At 38.8% G+C, this 23015-nt stretch overlaps 1 long non-coding RNA gene across 1 annotated transcript; it reads left to right on the top strand.

Annotated features, from left to right (window-relative positions):
* Nucleotides 1–1078: 1078 nt before the first annotated feature.
* LOC120523555 lies at nucleotides 1079–2478 on the top strand. The gene is made up of 2 exons (XR_005632649.1): nucleotides 1079–1286; nucleotides 2205–2478. It is a non-coding gene; the product is annotated as an uncharacterized LOC120523555 (long non-coding RNA).
* The last annotated feature ends 20537 nt before the right edge of the window (nucleotides 2479–23015 follow it).

Genomic DNA, 23015 nt, shown 5'->3' with positions numbered 1-23015 from the left:
TAGAGAAGTATAGCCCTTAAACACAGAATTCATTTTTTAAGTCTCTAAATGCAAGTCTAATGATAAGGTCAGTTGGCCAGGGTGGAAATAAAAAAACAAAAAAAACAAATCCAGTTTAGCTAGAGAAAAAAAAAAATTCGGTAGCGGTTTCAGAATGTTAAATGCGGTTAAATGTGGGTCTCATGGCAAGTCAGGGTACACTGAAAAAAACAGAACCTCCATTCAACTTAAAATAATTAAGGTAATGATTCACACTTAATATTTTCAATCTGAACCAATATAATTCTTTTTATCTTATTGAACCCACAATTTTTAAGTTGAGGCAAATCATTTAGAGTGATAGGGTGTAAATCACTTATTTTATACTGAAGTAAATCTATTTTTTAAGTTGTTGCAGTTTGAAATGGCTTATTGGTCATAACCTGTTTTTATGCTATTAGAAATATTATGAACATAACACATTCCAATGCTGTACTTTTTACATTAATTTAAAAATCTAGTGGAAATGCACAAGCATTTTGCAGTGTAAATCTTAAATATACAACAAAAAATGATTAAATGTTTCTACAGCTTTATTGACAGTATGTTTTATTTATAAAATTAACAGTTGAGAAACAGAGTTACTTACCAGAAATCCTCCGTTATAAAAGTCTACTGCTGAAAATGACCAGACCTGTATAGCCACGTCCACTCCACTCGGGAAAGTGTTCTTCTTTTTTGGCAGTTGGAAAGCCAGCACACTGGAGAGTTCGACTGGAAGAATATAGAAAGGGCCCCTCAAACACAGCACACGAACAACTTAAAATATTAGGTTAACTGAAATAGGATTTTTATGTTTATTCCATCCACCATAATTTATTTTGGTACAAATTAATTTTTTTACTTTGATTGAGATCTGAAACCAAATATTTCAAGCTACAACAGACTAATCTTAAGTTGCTTAAAAGAGAAAATTTACGTTGAATGAACAATATCAGTGTTATACTTTTTCAGTGTAACAGCTGGCCCTTCGTAAAAAAGTGTCTGCTGTATGATAAATTGGTGTCCTGATCAGAGCTGGTTTGATAACTTATGTCCAGTGTGTCTGAGATGGGCACTGAGTAACTGGGATTAGGTTGGTTTGGAAAATTAATTAATTGTTTTTTTACACATTTTCTAGGTACAGGACAAGTCAGTATGGGCAACATTTCTAGCACTGCTTTGGCTGCATGGTTTTAATTCACATCAAAAATATGAGTGGGAATTTGTGGCTCTGAAAGCAGTGTCCTGGATTAAAACACAGACAGGTATGATCTATTTAACAAAATGTTCACCATAATGCAAATACGAATTCTATACAATTCAAATAAATAGCCTGTATGTAATAAATTGTGACTGAAATTATATAAAATGGTTTCACTCATTTTCAGAAAAGATTGAAAACCTGTGTCTGATCTTTACTTTGCTTGCAGTTATGTAGAGTGTTTTCAAAATGTCTTGACCAAAGCTAAACTGAATGTATCACACAAGACGTACGGTTTCTGCTTTTCACTTAAAATGGAGCACAGTCTGAGGCATGGTTATCCACAGTAATCCTTAAACTGCTTTCCTGTGGCTTCACACCCTGCACATTTGTCCAATGTAGTAATCTTTGTATGGTGCTGGCAGTTAACAGGTGTTGTGGTTCAGCTACGTTTTCTTCATTACATCTTTTTTTTTTTTTTAATCTTTATAACACTTTCTTGCTTGAGCAACTTTCCATTGACCACCTATCAAATAAAATTCTATTGTATAAACCCACTCGTTCCAGTGCAGGATGTACAGCTTACTCTAGCCATCATCAAGTACACGCCAAGATTTCGCCACACTGAAAAAGTTTTTTCATCACCAATCAGTCTAACCTGGACAGAATATGGAACTAGAAGAGTGAAAACACAAATACTGAAAGAACGTGCAAACTCTGTGCTGATAAGTGTTGTAGCTAAAATTTTAAATTCAGAACTCTGACGTTATGAGGCAGCAGCACTACCTGCAGTGCCCAAACATTCTGTCCAGATGGCACTGATAAAATAAGATTTTGCATGCTGTTAAAATGTGTTAAGTGTAATTTTACAGAACAGGAAGAAGTACAATACATTTATAGAATGTGATTCGATTTCTTTATGAACTTAATACATTTCAGAAATGATGCATTTTATTCATATTTTGAGAATTTTTTTTTACAGGCCTAAATCCCAATTTGTTCCTACAAGCTGGAAATGACTTGCTGGGATGTCAGGTGGACCTGCAAACTCTTGGCCTGTAATCTTAACATGTAATGCATCAGATGATTTTTGCAAACAAATGTGCTGATATATAATATGTTAAGTATTTGATACTTCAAAGAGGTGGCTTTCTATTTCTACTTTTTCTTGACTTATGCCAAAGAACTCCAGCATTCCCACAGTGTCTTCTTCTGTAACTTTATATATGTAAGATAATATGGAGGTAAGCATTGATGCACTAAAGAAAAAGGGTCAGGGTTCTTCATGAATGTCTTTTTCTTTTTGTTTGTTTTTTTAAGTTGTCACATATTAACTGTGACTTGCAAACCAAGCTTTGCATATAAGGTGCAGGTGGTACATGGGATGGACGGGCATGATCCCTTACTCGGACAGGAGGCCCTGAGTGGACAGAGAGGCATCCTGTCCAAGAAAGGGAAGAATGTCATGCCTGGACGAGGCTTCCCTAATGGATGGATGGACATCTCAGCCAGAGAAGAAGATGGTTCCTTACCTGGGCAGAAAGGCTCAGACAAATGGACATGTGCATAACACCTTCCCTGGATGGGATAAAAGAGGTCTCTGGAGGTATTTATTCCCCCCAGTCACTAGACAGCAGCAGCCCTCAATACTGGTGCCCATTCAGGAACCAGCAGGGAATTCTGGGAGTTGCAGTTCAGCAGTACAGCCCTGCTGGGGTCCATGGGTACCACAAGAATGTGCAGCAGGAAGACGTACTCCCTGTTAACTGGGACTTCCATGTGACCCGGAACTACTGACAATGGGCAACATGCCCTGGCCAGGGAAGTACTCCCGGGTCCTCAGTAAAAGGGATCACATTCCCTAGTCCAGTTGAGCTGGAGCTGGCAGGAAGGAAGGCAACACTCGATTGGAGGAGAGCAGTGCGGTGGTGAAAGAGAAAGAGAGAGAGAGAACTTGTGTCTGTCCTTGTTTTTGTAATAAAACATCCATTTACTTGAACCTGGGACTGTCTTGTTGGAGTTTGGGGCTCTCTGGCACCAAACCCCATCTTTCACAAAGGTACTTTTTTTTATTAATTTGGATAAAATGTCCTTCACTGTAACTGTGTATTGAAATATTTACTCCTTATAATAGCAGAATCCCTTTTGAGTGCTACTTTTATTCGCTATGAAATTTGTTTAAAAAATCAGGTATTTGGCAGTGATCACAGTGGTGTGCTTGAAATAAAATGTCATTTTCACTCAAGAACTGTTCGAACAATTTTGTACAGTGTCTTTATTTATATTTCTGCATATATTCGTATGCATTGTGGTATCTTATTCTTGAACATACTAAATTATTGTATCATAAAACTAGGGGGCTTCACCCCCTGCTTGCTTCGCTCGCCAACCCCCGTGTTTGGTTTTCTGGATACACACTTTTAAGATTTTTTTTTTCTTTGAATTGTTGCTATTTCATTAACTTCACTTTTATTTCAGAACTTCTGTAAAAACAATATTTGGAATCTTTCGAGTCCCAATATGCTGAATCTTTTAAATGAGGTCAGTGAAATATGTGCTTAATGACTTTGTACCGTAATTCAGGATAGGTTTCTCTGTTTGGAATTTCAGCACAGACAAAACGATCTACATTTTACTGATCTATATTATCAGCAGTTAATAATTTGTTTTGCAAAGTAACCAATAAATGCATGTGAGGTAAACTCCGTTTTTGAAATTCTCTGACTTAAACTTCAAAGCCTTACAATATTTACATACTTCTGACATATCACCTATGTCCATATATTCGATCTCTATTTGCCTTTTTGTTATTTCTCTGACTAATAATTTCTCTTTGTTTATGCTAATGCGAGTTTTACTTTCTTTGTTCTGATACTGTCGTTTTTTTCTGCTTTCATATTCTATATCTTGCTCTGCATGTGTTTTGCACCTACGTTTTTTTTGAGTCTTTTGAATTGCAGTTTTCATTATGTCTAATCTGCTCTGCATGTGTTTGGTCCCCTTATTTTTTAACCTCTTTATGACATTTTACTTTGTTTTCTACTCTTTGTCTTTTATTTCTGACCTTTGTCATACTTTTTTTTCAATGATACACCTAGTCCGTGGTGATTATTTTCCCTTTTTAGAGTAATAATTTCCATTTGTTTGCGCTACTGCGACCTTTACTTTCTTTTTTTATACTTTCTAATTTTCCTACTTTCATATTCTTTAACTTTATCTACATCTGTATCGAGCCAGCTTTTTTTATTTTTTTGAGCCTTTCAAATTCCACTGCTTAATAATCTCTAACCTGCTCTGTATGTGTATAGCGCCAATGTTTGTGAACGTCTTTATAAAGTTCTACTTTGTCTTTAACTCTTTGTCTTTTAATTCTGAGCCCGATTGGACATGCTTTTTTCAATTCCACTTGTTCTGGGGTGATAATTACTTTCCATATTTTCTGAATTTGCTCCTAGATTCTTCTTTTTCTTTTTTGCTCTTTTTTCTCTCCAACGCTTTTAAGTCTCTTTTCTCCTCGCTGCTTTCTTTTTCACTTAGTTGTCGACGTTTCATTTATAACATATTGTCCTTATACGCTTTATATGCGCTGAGAGCCCTGGATCTGTGTGTTCTCAAAGCCTTTACATGACTGAGTGTTTTGCTGCCCATTGTCTTATTGAATATTGGTTGTAAGTAGGACGTGTCTTGCAAGAATCTCATGTTCTACGTCACCGCGAGACGGTCCTGGGTCAATCTCTTGGCACAAAGTCTCATGTTTGAGGTACCCGCGAGACGCTCTGTGGTCAATCTCTCTAGTCTCGTGAGTCTTTTAAGTGTCTTCTGTGATCTTCACGTGAAGATCATTTCTCATCTACCATCTTTCTCTCCCAGGATTTTTTTTATAATAGAGAGATATATATTATCAGCATAATATATTCTGCATACATATGATAAAAGGAATGGACCAAAAACTGCATAAAATGCTTTTCTTTCAATTACTTTCCTATGTGCTTTGTTTTCTAATTTAAATTCAAGTTTAAATTGGTGTACAGAGGTGAAATTAAGCCTTCGGCTGGGGGCTGAAACATCACATGTACAGGCATTAGGTTTTGGACATATTCTGTAAAGTAGAGAATACATTTCTTTATTTATTGTAAAGTTCTCAATATTTGTTGATTGTGTGTGGTATGCCCATTAGGAGTCATCGGTATTTAAATCTGTGCACTTGGGCACACTTCATATTATTCTTCAAAACAAGTGAATTAAATGTTTGGAGTGTATGAATCTCATTTTGAGATGTCAAGTATGTCTGTAAATCTTTTTAAATTAATATTTAGACATATTCATAGAATTTCTGTAAAACGAATGATACTCTACAGTTGCACTAATCATGACATTAATGTTCATAAATATTTGGATTATTTTCAAAGGATTTGTTTTTTGATATTTACATATGGAAAACTAAGTATTTATACATTTGTTGGATTATTAGGACTCTCTGGCAGAGAAAGATACATGCATATTTGGGGAGACTGCTAAATATTAGTTACCATAAGAGAAACAGGGAAACGAAGCAGAAATGCTGCCCATGCTATAAACGATTTCTTGCCCTGCTCGCTAATCTGTTAAGAAAGGTAAAGTTGCCACATTATGGTTAAGCTAATGGCAGTTGGCTTTACTCATCTGGTTCTATGGAAGCCAGGAGAGATTTACCAGAATTAGACTACCCTTGTTCCTTCAAATGAAAAAAATGAACACTACAAAGCAGAAGAACATATTGATATAAAAGGCATATTCATAAAGGTGGTGTCCGGCTGTTCTAAAAGATCAGAGAGATGACAGAAAACTGGGTCTCCTTGTTGCTTTGATTTAGGATCAGTAATTAACTTATGAACGTGAGCAGGTGCTGGTACTGGAAGTTTCCAGTAGATGTGAGACTGCAGTTGTGACGTCATATCAGTGTCTAACAGGCAGAAAGAAAATCAGGAATGTAATTTATCATTGACCCCAGCTGACTGGTGTGAGACAGAATTGGTGGCATTAATTACTGTATATGTTTGCATATTAATAGTTGTTCTAGTCATTTTGAAACAGGTTCTTCTATTTATTTTTGTTTACTGCCAAATGTTCTTCATGATACACGTTGCTACTTGTAGTGACTAAGGAGAGTGAGACTGAAGAAAAAAAAAAGTTTCTTGGAACAAAATAAAAACAATGCCTTTCTCCCCTGGCCATCCAAACCATCAGAGTATTTTATTCTCAGTCTGGATGGCAACACAGCAGTGTGCCCCTGCCCATCTCTGACCCACCTGGAATTCCAACTCACATGAGCGATTGAACTGCTCTGTTGTTGCTTTGGCTAACAGCTAGTGATGGGCTGTTCGATCCTAGGCAGCTGACACCATGTCGACCATTGCATCAAATGCACCCGTCACGTGATCCTGGGGCACACGAGTGCCATAATGTCACTGGCATCTCTGCAGTCAGAAGTCCTATTGATCAGCCAGTTAGCTGGTTTTCTGTGGCTCAAAATGTAAAACCAGAGGCCTTTCTCCATCTGCCCAGGAGTCCAATAAGAGTTTGAATGCTGCGGTTCCCGTAGGAGGGGCTTGTGCATGGACCAGGGTCAAAGCAAAAACAAAGTAATTTGACAAATGGTTATGTAGTGCTAATCTACAAGTTAATAAATATCTTTAAGAGACATTTTGAAAGATTCACATGGAATACCACATTTCTTGGTGTGGAGTCTTGTCTACGTAAATTGATGAGCATATTTGCGGTAAGGCGGCACGCGTATTGTAACAGTCCAGCTACTATTCTCCCCATATTGATCATGTCAGAAAGACTGAGAGATGCTTCACGTTAGTTTACAAAGCCGACATGGTCATTACACCAGTATATGCGCAAGACACTCCTCATTAAACATTTTTAGTATTAAGTGAATTTTCAAATCTGTAGCTGATATACAATACAGTACAATACAGTTTATTTTTATATAGCCCAAAATCACACAGGAAGTGCCGCAATGGGCTTTAACAGGCCCTGCCTCTTGACAGCCCTCCAGCCTTGACTCTCTGAGAAGACAAGGAAAAACTCCCAAAAAACCTTGTAGGGAAAATGGAAGAAACCTGGGAAAGGCAGTTCAAAGAGAGACCCCTTTCCAGGTAGGTTGGGCGTGCAGTGGGTGTCAAAAGTAGGGGGTCAATACAATACAATACACAGAACAGAACAAATCCTTAATACAGCATAAAAATAAAGATTTTAGAAGTACGGTTTAACAGTAGATGATATGACATAATTAGGTTTGGATATTTTTAGAGTCCTGGAGACCTCATCCATCTAGCTGCCTCCCCATTTGGCCATGCCACGGCTGAAACTTGCTGCTCCGATGAAAGGACCCTCTTTCCCATGATTCCTGTGATCCTCCATCAGGGATGACTTTACCATAGGCAGGCAAACAACTTGGCAGGTGGGCGTGGCACCAATGCCACATTTGGGTACCGAGAAAAGAAACAGAATAGGTGAGGGTTAGTATTCAAATATAATTATCATGTTACTTATGTTTTAGTGCTAATGACTAACAACAGAGATGCAGTATGTACAGTTAATCAGCAGCTCTAGTCAGGATATGCTAAACTGAAGTAGTGAGTCTTCAGCCGGGATTTAAAGGCTGAGACCGAGGGGCATCTCTTATGGAAGCAGGAAGACCATTCCACAGTTTAGGGGCCCTGTAACTAAAAGCTCGACCTCCCACTGTTATTTTATTAATCCTTGGAATCCTAAGCAGACCGGCATCTTGAGATCTTAATGTGCTCAGGTTTGTAAGTCATGATAAGTTCAGACAAGTAAGCGGACCTTGGCCATTTAATGCTTTATATGTTAAAAGGAGGATTTTGAAATCTGCCCTAAACTTAACTGGGAGCCAGTGTAAAGATTTAAGAACTGGGTTATGTGTTCATATTTTCTTGTTCTTGTAATAATTCTTGCAGCGCATTTTGGATTAACTGGAGGCTGTATAGAGAACAGTTTGAACAGCCAGTGAACACCGCATTGCAGTAGTCAATCCTACTAGAGATAAATGCATGAATTAATTTCTCACAATCCTGTTTATTTAGAAAGCGCCTTAATTTCCTAACATTTTTAAGATGGAAAAACATGTTTTGGACAACTTTGTAATATGTGCTTTAAATGACATGCTAGAGTCAAAGATAACTCCTAGATTGCGGGCTGATTCAGTAAAATTAATTGGGATTCCAACTGAGTTAAATGATGACAAAATATTGCTGTGATCAGCGTCATTCCCTCCAACAATTAACATCTCTGTTTTATCTGTATTTAAAGACAAGTAGTTCTCATTCATCCATTCCTTTAATTCACTAACACAAATAATTAAAGACAACATCGGAGAAACTTCATTTGATTTAAATGAAAGGTATAACTGGGTGTCATCTGCATACAGTGAAAATTAACATTATGTTTCCTAATGAGAGATCCCAGTGGAAGCATGTAAAGTGAAAACAGTAAAGGTCCCAGTACTGAGCCCTGCGGGACACCATATTGAACTTCTGTGTATAATGATGGAGTACTGTCAGCACATTTCTGTACATATTGGAATCGATTTGATAAATAAGAACTGAACCAAGCGAGCACAGGGCCTGTAAGCCCAACATCGTTTTCTAGCCTGTGCAGTAAAATAGAATGGTCAATGGTGTCAAATGCTGCACTTAAGTCCAACAACATAATTACAGTGGAGTTTCCTTCATCAGAGGATATCAGAATGTCATTTACAACCCGTGTTAGTGCAGTTTCTGTACTATGACCAGTGCGAAAACCAGACTGGAATTTCTCAAATAAATTGTAATGCATAAGGTGTGACTGAAGCTGACTGGCGACTACTTTTCTAGTATTTTAGAGAGAAATGGTAAATTTGAAATAGGCCTATAGTTATTTAGTATGTGTGGGTCTAGGTCTGACTTTTTAAGTAAAGGTTTAATGACTGACACTTTTAGTGCATCAGGTACTGTGCCATGCAGTAATGAACTATTGATAATGTTAGAATAGGGCTGCAAGAACATCCATTGCACTTTTTACTAGTTTTGTTGGCACTGGATCTAGGGAACAAGTAGTGGGCTTCATTTTAGTAATTAAAGTTAAGACTTCCTGCTCAGTTACAGGATTAAAATTATTAAAGTGCTGAATGCAATGTGTGGCAGGGTCTGCTAAGCTAGTATTTGGTTTGTACTGTGATGCTGAGATCTGGGATCTTATATTTTTAATTTTCTCATTGAAGAAGTTCATAAAGTCTGTACTGCTAATATCTGTTGGTATTTTGCACTGTTGATCTGAATTCCCATTTGTTAATTTAGCCACTGCTCTAAAAGTACCCTAGGATTTTTATTATTGCTATCTATTAATGTAGAATAGTATTCTGAGCGAGCTTTAAAGAGGGCTTTTTATATTTATTAACACTCTCTGTCCATGCAATTTGAAAGACATGTAGCTTTGTTGTTCTCCATCTGCTCCAGTTTTGACACTCTAATTTAAGAGCTCGAGTGTTTTCATTAAACCAGGGAGAGTTTCTATGTGCTTTGATCACTTTTGTTTTAAGGGGAGCCACTGTGTCCAGAGCATCTCTCAAGGTCACATTATAATGTGATGTTAGCTGATCTAAATTGTTTTCCACGTTTACATTTGATGTTAACTGATCTAAATGGTTTTCCACAATTACACTCGACTTACTCAAGGTATCTATAAATTTTGAAGCAGAATTACAATCTAGATGTCGACTGTCTTTGTTTTAATCTGTGAGTGCGTTGGCATGGGCAGAACTAAATCAAATGTAATTAAGAAGTGATCGGAAATAACTACATTTAATGGAGTAATATTTAAATTTTGAATTTCAACTTTGTAAGTTATAATTAAATCTAATGTATGGTTATGATTATGAGTTGGACCTTTGACAATCTGACAAAATCCTACTGAATTTAACAAATAAGTAAAACATTTGCTAAAAGTGTCAGTTTCCACATCAATGTGTACATTAAAATCCCCATCAGAACTACGTGATCATAATTTATAGCCAAATCAGACAGAAGGTTGCTAAATTCAGTCATGAACAATGAATATGGCCCTGGTGGTCTGTAGACTAGCACTATAATTGTGTTGGAATCTGTTTTAATATTTAAAATGAATGCCTCAAAGGATGTAAAGTTGCCTAAATTTTTAGGAGTGATTTGCATTTTGTTACAATGAATTATTCCAAGGCCTCCTCCTCGACCAGAATCTCTAGACTTATGAAGGAACGAGTATCCATCTGGTGACGCCTCAGCTAGGGAACAGTGTCACATTTACTAAGCCAGGTTTCAGTAAGAAGACACAGATCAGATTTTGTACTTAATATATATCATTTACCAAAACAGCTTTAGTGCCAAGAGAGCGAATGTTCAATAAACAGCATTTAAAACTGCATGGTTCTTTCTGAACTGCTGATATATTTTTGTTTTAATTTGAATTAAATTTCTATTACAGATGCCCCTGGTGGAGGTCTGGTTTTATCCCTTGGTCTAATTATACACCTTATTTTTGGTTATCAATTAATTTAAAGTTTGTATCAAGACTAAATTTACTGGATGCCCCACAACAGGGATTATGGGTAACAGCTTCAGGAAAATAACAGGTGGGATAAACAACAGCCTGTGATTTAAGATCACATGACTGGCCTGGATGGTGCTCTAATCAGTCAACCAGGCAGTTTTGCTGCCATATTTTGGGATAATACATAAGATCCCCTCCAGTTAGGATGAAGACCATCTCTTCTGAAAAATCCAGGCCTTTCCCAAAAATCATCCCAATTGTTCACAAATGCTATGCTTTTATTTGCACACCAGGTTTCTAGCCAGCAGTGAAAGGAATGCAATCTGCTATAAAAATCACATCCCTCTATATAATCTTGGTAAGGGACCAGATACAATTAAATTCCGACATTTTGTTTTAGCTTTGGTGCATAGAGAGATGAAGTTCCGCTTTAATACCTCAGATTGCTGTAAATAAATATCATTAGTGCCGACATGCAGCAATAAGGTAGATACTTCATCGTCGCAACACGGTCCAATGCGGCCTTTATGCCAGAAATCTTGGCCCCTGCGAGGCACTTAACATTAACTGCTGGTTTAACATAGTTTGGAATTCTAACATTCCGCACTATGGAATCGCCAATTATGAGCACTTTATTATTCTCAGTTTCCACAGGCGCACTGCGGAGAGCTGAGAATCTGTTCTGGGTGCCGGGGGACTACATTTTGGATTCTTAGACCCCCGTCTTACTGTTACCCACTCGCCCTGTGGCTGAATTGGTACTGCTGATTTCGGCTGCTCACTGACTAAAGTGGGACCTGGAGAGACTGAAGCCGAATCAGATGTAGCCGAATTGTCTAAACAAATCAAGTCGATCCAATTTTCGGTTTGCCTAATCGCTATCAGATTCCTAACTCGGTCCTCCAATTCGCGGATTTTCCTGACCATCTCTAAATTAACTAAACACTTTTGGCAGGTGAAGCTATCTACACTGTCGGCCGGAAAACCTGAGCTGTACATACTGCAGGACACACAACATATAAATATGCTCTCGACGGGCAGAGAGCAGATAGAACTTACGTTAAGTGTTGAAGTCATCTTTGACGTTTTTATAGGTGCTTCCGCGCTTTCCGTGTTCAGCTGAATCACTAAGAGACTGTTGGCTTTAAGTTTCCACCACCCGCTGAGCAATCGACTTTAATTTCTCACTGCCGGTTATTTCTACTGGTCAGCTGCCAGCTTTACCTCAGGTGAACTTGTTCAGGTGCTTGCGAAGGACTCTCTGCTTCTGCTCGCTGATCCGCTCGCTGCTTCCGCTTGCTCGCTCAAACGTGGAATATGGAATAGGATAAGGGGAGTCATTGTTGATTTCCAAAACTCAATGTGAGTAAAAGCGTGTGCTGCATAACTAATTACAACTGTCTGCAAAACAGAATCCGTGCCATCAACAGAGTCTTCTGCAATTTGTGTGAGCCTCTACACTTCTGCGTTAATTATACAAAAAAGTTGTAAAGAAACTTTAAATTTAGTATACTGTATTATTTAAGAGGCTGTTATGTTATACAAAATGGTAACTCAAACAGAGCCTAACAATAAATAGTGCAATGACTCAATCCAAAATAAATAAAGCACTCCTCTAACAAAGAAGGTTTGCACTGTCATGTTGGATGTTTGGAAGACCCTGATTGGCTGAAACTATTTATAGTGGTTAGTCTGAAAAGGGAAGTGCTATATAGCGATCAGAAATGAAAACGCAAGTTTAAGTATGCATGGCAATAGTTTAAGTTATGTTTTTCTACAATATAAATTCAGTATGACTCTGGTGTCTCCAAACACTGAAATTTGAAGTTTAATATGTTTTACAGTTAAAATTAATATATATATTGTAATGGACAGCCGGCAGCTTAACCCGGCCGGGACACCCCTGGAATGAAAGGATAGGGGAAGACACCTACTTGCTGACACTGCTTCCCCTAAAACGTTAGATGGCAACTTCTAACCAATCTTTCGTTGGTGCTTGGGCACGGCCCCTGAACCAGTAGCAGATCATTTTGGAGCCATAATGAAGGGCTTGACTATGCACAAAGATAAACACAAAAGAGCAAAACTCTTTTAACAGCGAAACACGTTGATGCTGAATGAGCGAGACGAGACTTCCTGGTTAACACTGCATTCAGCACACAGGAACTTAACTGCGTGCTCTGATTGGTTAGCTTCTCAGTCAGGAGAACTTAACTGCGTGCTCTGATTGGTTAGCTTCTCAGTCATCCGCTAATAGCGTCCCTTGTATGAAATCAACTGGGCAAACACACTGAGGAAGCATGTACAGGAAGTAAAAAGACACATTGTCCGCAGAACCCGCGAAGCAGCGAAAAATCTGCGTTATATATTTAGTTATGCTTACATATAAAATCCGATAGAGTGAAGCCGAAAGTCGAAGCAATATAGCGAGGGATTACTGTGTATATATATATATATATATATATATATATATATATATAGATAGATATAGATACATATAGATATAGATATATATATAGATATATATATAGATGGATAGATAGATAGATAGATATATATATATATATATATATATATATATATATATATATATATATATATATATATATATATATATATATATATATATATATATATATATATATATTAAACCTACATATACATGTTTGGTATCATTCTTTTCAGAATGTATTAAACCTTAAGGTGATGTTAGATTTTAAGATTCTTATTTCATTTTTGAATTAAAAACTAAAATATCAAGAAATTCGTGCATCGAGCATAGCGGACCTCAGTTTAACAGAAATACACCGATTGGTAAGAGAGTAAATAAATATTTAATTCTCATTTCATGATTTTTACTTCGTTAAATAATTATTAATTTTTCTTTTACATATTTATAGAATTTCGTGATTTTGACAAAACAATTATTCTTTTGTATATTTACATATTTTACTAATATTCTGGCCACAACTTGGGGGTTGGGCACTGAAGATGCCAGGGGGGTTTGCCCCCCTAGTAAGATATAAAAATAACCTGATATTACATGGATTTAAATAAGATCTGTTATTGGCAAGGACTGTTTTCTAATTAAGTAACTGGGTTGGAACAAATACCTGTAGCCACTACGGTCCTCCAGGACTGATGTTGCTCAACCCTGCAGCATTTGTGAGTATCCTGCAGGTCAGGTCAGGTTAAAGAGCATGCACTGGTACAGGACATTACCATACAACAAAACAGCTCTGGGTCCTTATTGGAAACACCCCAGGCTGACAAGTGGTTCAGTCCCACCCTCGAGAAATGACCATCTGTCTGCTGCAGCCAGGTGTTACTTAGGCCTCCCCTTGGTCTAGTCCAGCCACTCAGATCCTCAACATTGAGGATCCTGTGAGCTGGATCACCCTCTGAAAATCGCACCACATGGCTGTAGTGCCATAACTGACACTACTTCACAATGCGGGTAATGTGTCTCATTTGGGACTTCAAGACCAACCGCTCATTCAACACAAAATCAAACCAGCGGCACCAAAGGATTCTCCAGAGAGACACAGTGCCGAAGGAGTCCAGTCTTCATGTCAAGTCACTGGATAGCGTCCATGTCTCGCAGACATATAGTAAAATGGATTCAAGATATCTTTAAATGTTTTAAAATAAAATTAATTCAAAAGAAGTTAATTAGCAGCAAAAACAGGTTAATAATTATGAAAAGGGTTAGAATGAAAACCTGCAGCCACTGGGGCCTTTCAGAACCGGAGCTGGGGACCCCTGCTGTAAAAGATAATTTGGCTTGCAATAATGAACCCCCATGCTCTCCCAATCCATCTACTGACTTCATGGGAAGAGTCTCCAGAGACATTAACGTCACTGCCAAGGTAAGTAAACCTCTCGACGACGTTGATACTCTCTTCGCAGACAAACACACTGCTGATGTGCCTAAGAGGTCATTAAAGGCCTGGCTGTTGGTTTTTATCAGGACAGTCGCAAGCCCAGACACTCTGACTCCTCTTTTAGTCTCTCAAGAGCCCCGATCAGAGCCTCCATTGACTCTGCGAAGATCACAACATCGTCAGCAAAGTTAAGATCAGTGAATCTTTCTTCACTAAGAGAAGCCCCACAGCCACTGGAGCCCACGACCTTCCCCAACACCCAGTCCATACAAGCATTGAACAGAGTAGTAGCAAAAACACACCCCTGACGACCCCAGTATGATCTGGGAAAAATGCAAATGTTCTGCCTCCACTCTGCACAGCACTCAGTACCAGTGTACACGCCAGCCATGATATCCAGCAACCTTGAAGGGATCCCACGAAGTCTCAGGATGTACCACAGGGAAGCTCAATCAACTGAGTGGAACACTTTATGAAAATCGACAAAGGCTGCAAAGAAACTGTCAATATTCACATTTGCTCTCCATGAGAACCCTCAGTCCCAGGATGCAGTCGATGGTAGACTTCTTGGGCGTAAAACCAGACTGCTCCAGTCGTTGGTGCGTGAGCAAGTGATCATGGATCATATTAAGGATGACCTGCTGCAAGGACTGGCACCGAGAGCAGTGTTATCCCCCTGTAGTTGCCACATTCCAGGAGATCAATACAATACAATACAATTTATTTTTGTATAGCCCAAAATCACACAAGAAGTGCTGCAATGGGCTTTAACAGGCCACGCCTTTTGACAGTCCCCCAGCCTTGACTCTCTAAGAAGACAAGGAAAAACTCCCACCAAATAAAACCCTTCCAGGGAAAAAAAATGGAAGAAACCTTGGGAAAGGCAGTTCAAAGAGAGACCCCTCTCCAGGTAGGTTGGGTGTGCAGTGGGTGTCAAAAAGAAGGGGGTCAATACAATACAATGCACAGAATAAAACACAAGTAAACCTCAATACAATATAATAGTTCAATAGAAATATTACAATTACAGAGCAGAATTCAACAGTGGATGTGTTCAGAGTCCTGGAGACCTCAGCCATTAAACTGCCTCCCCGTATTTGCCATTCCACAGCTGAACAGCGCTGGGCCAGCTAATTCGATGAAAGGATCCCTCTATCTGACAATTCCTGCGATCCTCTATCAGAGATGATTTTATCTTAGGCAGGCAAAACAACTTGGCAAGTGGGCAGTGGCACCAAGTGAAATAATGAGTCTTTAGCCAGGATTTTTAACCTGAGACTGAAGTGGCATCCCTTATAGTAGCATGCAGACCATTCCACAGTTTAGGGGCCCTGTAACTCAAAGCTCGACTTCCCACTGTTATTTTATTAATCCTTGGAATCATAAGCAGACCGGCCTCTTGAGATCTTAATGTGTGCTCTGGTTTGTAAGTCATGATGAATTCAGATAAGTAAGCTGAACCTCAGCCATTTAAAGCTTTATATTTTAAAAGGAGGATTTTGAAATCTGCCCTAAACTTAACCGGGAGCCAGTGTAAGGATTTAAGAACTGGAGTTATGTGTTCATATTTTCTTTTTCTTGTAATAATTTTTTCAGCATCATTTTGGATTAACTGGAAGCTTTATAAAGAACGGTTTGAACATCCAGCGAACACAGAATTACAGTAGTCAGTGCTAATAGAAATAAATTATTAATTAATTTCTCAGAATCCTACTTATTTAGAAAACACCTTAATTTCTCAACATTTCAAAGATGGAAGAAACATGATTTAGACAACTGTGATATTTGACTTTTACTTTACTTTATATGATATGCTAGAGGCAAAGATAACTCCTAGACTGCGGGCTGATTCAGTAAAATGAATGGTGATTCCAACTGAGTTAAATGATAATAAAATATTGTTTTGATCAGCATCATTCCCACCAATAATTAACATCTCTGTTTTATCAGTGTTTTATCCCTAACCCTAAGTAGTTCTCATTCATTCTCTCTTTTAATTCGCCAACACAACTAATTAAAGACAACATCTTGGGTCTAGGGTCTAGGGAACAAGTAATAGGTTTCATTTTAGAAATTAAAGTCAAGACTTCCTGCTGTGTTACAGGATTAAAATTTCTAATGTGCTGAATGCAAAGTAAGATAGGGTCTGCCAAGCTAGTATGCGGTTTGCACTGTGATGCTGAGATCTGGGATCTTATTTTGCGATATAGGTCTAAATTCCCATTTGTTAAATAAGCTTTTGCTCTAAACAGTACCCAAGGATTTTTATTATTAATATCTATTGTTGTAAAATAGTAGTCTGAGCAAGCTTTAAAGAGAGCTTTTTTAATTTTATGACACTCTGTGTCCATGCAATTTGAAAGATCTGCAGCTTTGTTGTTCTCTATCAGCACTCCAGCTTTCAACACTGTAATTTAAGAGCTTGAGTGTTCTCATTGAACCAGGGTGAGATTCTGTTTGCTTTGATCAATTTTATTTTTTGGGGAGCCACTGCATCAAGATCATCTCTTAAGGTCATATTATAATGTGATGTTAGCTGATCTAAATTGTTTTTCACGTTTACATTTGATGTTACCATATCTAAATGGTTTACCATAATTACACTTGACTTACTCAAAATATCTAGTGAGAAGTCAAGCAAAATTACATCTTTTATTGGATAACTAAAAAGATTACAATATGCAAGCTTTCGAGGCAACTCAGGCCCCTTCTTCAGGCAGAGTTTACATCTTGCCTGAAGAAGGGGCCTGAGTTGCCTCGATAGTTTGCATATTGTAATCTTTTTAGTTAGCCAGTAAAAGGTGTCATTTTGCTTGACTTCTCACTACATTCATAATGGCTAACACAGTACAACACCCTAGTACTACAGACATCAAAGTATCTATAACTTTTGAAGCAGAATTACAATCTAGATGTTGCACTGTCTTTGTTTTCATCTGTTAGGGTATTGGTAAGGGCAAAACCAAATCAAACATAATTAAATAGTGATCAGAAATAACTTCATTTAATGAACAAATATTTAAATTTTGAATTTCAACTTTGTAAGTTATAATTAAATCTAATGTGTGGTTATGATTTTGAGTTGGACCTTTGACAATCTGACAAAATCTGACTGAATTTAACAAATAAGCAAAACATTTGCTAAAAGTGTAAGATTCCACATCAATGTGTACATTAAAATCCCCCATCAACACTACATGATAATAATTTATAGCCAAATCAGATAAAAGGTTGCCAAATTCAGTCATGAACAATGAATTTGGCACTTCTCATCTGTAGACTAGCACTACTATTAGTGCTACACCCTTCCCTTTGCAGATAGGAATGATAAGTTCAGTTTTTCAATCAGTTGGGATGATGCCAGTCTCCCAAATGGAAGCAAAGATTGCTTGCTGTGCCAAGAGAAGTTCACCCCGGATACCAAAGATCCCTGCAGCCTTCCCTCGCCTCAGTTGGTGGTTTACAGCTAACTGGAGGATCAGCCTCAAGAACTGTGGAGCCAGAGATGTCCAACATCCTAGCCGGAGGTCAGCTTTAAACAGCTGCTCAAAATAGCCAGCCCAGTGGGTCACAACTGCAGTGTCATCCCTAAGGACCGTTCCATCACCCAATCTGACCGCGACTCTCTGAGGAACAGATTCGGATGTGCATAATGCTACAATTTCTCTGTAAGCAGGACGTGGGTCACTAGGCCACAGATGGTGTGTCACTTGCTTACAGATTCCTCTAACAAATGCTTCCTTATCTGCCCTCAGAGCCCTCACGGCCGTCCTTCTTAGTTCCTGGTACATCCTGGTATATCTTGATGATATCTAGGGTGCCCTGCGAGATGAAACACCCCCTTCTGGGAACACTGCTAACACAAACAAAACTCTTAACAACCTTCAGAGTCTTGTCATGTAAGGTCTCCCACATCACAATAGGATTGGCAGTTATACCCAAGTCTGTAAGTTCCTGCACACAAACTGTGTGCAAACACATCAGAAACAGCCTAATCTTGGAGTTTGACCAGGTCCAGCCTCATTTTCCTTGTAGGTGGTATACCTACTGGACCTAAGTTGGTTCCTCAGAGTAGCAACAACAAGTAGACCCTGCAGTTCTGTAGGAGCCTCCAGCATCTGCCCACGAGGATGTGATCAATCTCCTTCACCGCACCACCAGTACTGAAGCACCAAGTCCAACAATGTGGCTTAGGGAGCTGGAACCAGGATCCAGTGTTCCGTAGTCCCTGTCGTTTTGCAAAGTCAAGGAACATGGAGCCATTTGCACCACAGTCACCAGACACATGGGGACTGAGACAATCATCATAGCCAGCCTTGTCAGTGCCAGTGGTTGCACTGAAGTCACTCATGACCAGAGGAGTGTCACCTTACGGGCACCCATTGACCACTGAGCGAAGTTGCAAATAAAGTGTCTCCCTCACTAAGACTTCACTCAACGTGGTTGGAGCATACACTGAGACAGCAGTCAAGGCACCCAGAGAGTGCCTTAATTTGAGTCTCATAATACACTCGTTGAAAGGAGTGACATCGGGCACCATTGGAAGAAGCCAATCCGCTACAGCAACAACTACTCCCCGAATATGATAGCCATCAGAGAGACCAGACCAACAAAAGGCGTATCCACCTACAGATATCTGGCCAGTCTCAGGTATGCACACCTCAGAGAGTGTCGTCACTAAAATGTGGAGATTATGAAGTTCCTCAGAGAACAGAGGAAGATGATCATCTTGCCAGAGAAACAAGATGTTCCATGCACCTACCCAGATTGGCCGCCTCAAATTGGGACCCCATGAACTGCTTTGCAGCATGCAATGCCTCAGCAGTACACCAGTTCTGTCAGGCCTGACCCCATTGGCTCTCTGACGGTTTTGACTCTTTCGGGGATGGGGCTCCCGAGGGCTTTCCCCCATCCCTTTCATAATGTAAGTAGCTTTCCTACAGCTGAGCTACTCCTGCAGAGATGAGAAAGGAGTCCTGTCTGCCGTCTGAGAGCTGCGTGAGTATTTTTTTACGGTGGCTGGAGTGCCAATTCTGCCACAAACCTCCAAGATTTCCCTACAAGGTAGGACCACCTTCAGGGCTTGATGCAGCTTAACGTCATAGCCAGCACCAGCTCCTAAATATATAACAGAGCTTAGGTCGTACCTAGCACTGTTAAATTACTATGGCAAGTTTCTTCCACACCTTTGTAGTGTAATTAAGCCAATGGGAAAGCTTTTACAAAAAGAAAAGAATTGTTATTTGACAAAAAAAAACGTCAGTTAGCTTTTAAGAGAACAAAAAATTAAGAGATGAGAAAGGAGTCCTGTCTGCCGTCTGAGAGCTGCGTGAGTATTTTTTACGGTGGCTGGAGTGCCAATTCTGCCACAAACCTCCAAGATTTCCCTACAAGTTGTAGGACCACCTTCAGGGCTTGATGCAGCTTAACGTCATAGCCAGCACCAGCTCCTAAATATATAACAGAGCTTAGGTCGTACCTAGCACTGTTAAATTACTATGGCAAGTTTCTTCCACACCTTTGTAGTGTAATTAAGCCAATGGGAAAGCTTTTACAAAAAGAAAAGAATTATTGTTTGACAAAAAAAAATGTCAGCTTTTAAGAGAACAAAAAAATAGCTGCTTTCTGAACCCATATTATGCCATTATGACCCAAACGTATCCCTCACAGTAGTATGTGATGCTCTCCCTTATGGAGTTGGAGCAATCCTCTAACATCATTTTCCAGGTGGTCAAAAAAAAACCATTGCTTATGCATCACACACCTTATTTGAAACAAATTTGATAAAGAGGCTTTGGGTATTATTTTTGGGGTGATGATATTTAATGAATACCTGTATAAGCAAAAAATTATTTTGTGTACTGACCACAAGCCATTAGTCAAATTCCAGGGTCCAAAGTCTGGAGTTCCTACATTAGCAGCAGTTAGGTTGAAGAGATGGGCGCTTATTCTAGCAGGCTATCTGTATGAAATCAGATACAAACCTTCCAGGTGTCATGGCAATAATGATACATTATCCAGATTGCAGTCCAGGTAGCAGTACACAAATGTAAGAGTACTGTAATTTCAGAGTGTTGTTTCTGGATGCTGTGCCTATTTCAACCACACAAATTGCTGACCTGACAAAAACAGACCTAGTTTTGCAAAAGGTAAAATATTATATGTTTCATGGGCGGCCTAGATATGTAACTGAAGAGGATTTAAAGTCATAGTAGGTAAGAAACACTGAATTGTCAGTAGAATGTGACTGTGTAATCTGGGGATTGAGAGCAGTAATACCAACATTCCTTATGAGCAAATATTAACTATTTAAAGGCTAGTTTAATTTTTTCCCTTTTGTCTTAGGGGTGAATATTTTTCCAAAAAACGATTTTGGCAGTAGTTTCTAACGGGGGCCGTGGATCAGCTGGGGACTGGTCAGCTGATTCCTGTACCCCACTTTGTTTTAGATCTTCTTTGCACCAAAATCAGGGTCCGACAAGTCAGAGTCCAATTCAAAATAATGAAATATACTCAAAATGACGTGTACTGAGTATTTTCCTTTGCACATTCATTTTATCGATGACGTTCTAGACTTTGCCTACCCTACGCTACTCATGCACACGCAGGGATTCGACATCAAGTCAACAAGTCTAACATTCTTCCTAGTAAAGAGGGTCTACCTACAATGTAACAATGAGTTTTGTTGAGGTTTACAGCTGATTATCACCCTCTACACATGGATGTCAGCTTTAGTCAACATCCACCCTTAACACTGTTGTCAACAGAAGTTGACATCCACCCTGAAAGAGTTAAAGGAGCTGCATGATTACCACTTAGGAGTGGTGAAAATGAACACCAAAGCCCATAGTTATTTCTGAGGGCCAGACCTGGACAAAGACATTAAAGCAATGGTTTCAGAGTGTCATAGATGTCAAGTTAATAGGAACCTACCAGCAACTGCACCAGCTATGGAGGTAGGCCATGGGAACATATTCAAGTAGATTTTGCAGAAAGTATAAAGTACAAATTGGTTGACAGTTTTTCTAAGTGGCTGGAGATTGGGTGCATGACAAGTACCACAGCTGAGAACAATGGAGGTCATCAGAGGATTTTTTACAGACTAAATACTTGTTATTGACAATGGGCTCACCTTTTCAGTCAAACTTTTTCCAGGTTTTGCTAGAAATAGAGTAAAACATATTCACTCATCTACTTATCATCCATCTTCAAATGGGGCCACAGAGTGTTTAAAACAAAACCTAAAGAAGTCACTAGAAAAGGCAAAACATCAGCACTTGACTTTAAAACACTTGCTTATATAACTTCTTGTTTTCTTATAGGACTTCTCCCCACAGTCCTACTGGAAAAACACCTTCAGAGCTATTCCTGAAAAGAGAAGTGAGTCATCTTTAATTATAGAGTGATTTTTAACAAAAGATAAGTGAATATCCTTAATTAAACCTAATTTTTCAGATGTCGTGCAAAGTACATTTAATTTGGAGTGTAAAAAACATCAAAGTGGGACACAGAGAACAAGCGGTACTGATAAAGAACTACAGGGGTGATGAGAGTGAAAGTGGGTGCCAGTAACGATTGTGAAGACACTTGGTCCAGTAACATATATGGTGGAAGTACAGGGTGGAATACGTAAGAGACATGTGGACCAGATGATCTGCACACAGTTGAAAAAAGCCTCTGAAATTCAGTGTAATTTCTGGGATGATTCACCCACACAGAAAAGTTCAGATGGTCCAAGTAGTCCAAAAGAGGTGTCAGCAGCATCCCCAGTTGCACAGAGAACAATGACAGACCAAAATAATGCTGAACCAGATGTGGCAGTAAAATGTAGTAGAAAAAGAAATGCGTATCATCTTGACAGGCTGAATTCATAAATAGGTTCTGAATTTTGGGGACAAACTGACTTTCTGATTTAGGGGGAAGAGTGATATACAGGATGAGTCAAAATGATGATAAGATTTGAATGGCGGAAACATTTTATTCACAAAACTTACTGTATATGTGCAAGATGATTTACAGGAATGTCTCAACCTGTTCGCCATCATGTTTAACACACGTACCATATGTGGCACATAAAATCTCCACAGAAATTGTATACAAATATATACATAGCAGTACCATTAGTGTTAACATAATTTTGATTCACCCTGTATATTGATATGTATGGGAAATTGTGGGAGGCTGCATCAGAAAGGATGGGATGTAAAAGAGGTGTCAAAAGAATAAGCAAGAGCCAGTTAAATGTTTGGGGCAGCCTCCCATACACTTGAAACTCGGCTGCAAAATTGTAAATTGGTTGCATAATTGATTACAGATTTGAGTCCAGAACAGAACTG

The sequence above is a fragment of the Polypterus senegalus genome, chromosome 1 (genome assembly GCF_016835505.1).
Source record: "Polypterus senegalus isolate Bchr_013 chromosome 1, ASM1683550v1, whole genome shotgun sequence".
Classification (NCBI taxonomy): domain Eukaryota; kingdom Metazoa; phylum Chordata; class Cladistia; order Polypteriformes; family Polypteridae; genus Polypterus; species Polypterus senegalus.
Note: the sequence above shows the minus strand (reverse complement) of the source record. Positions and strands in the feature narration are given on the sequence as shown.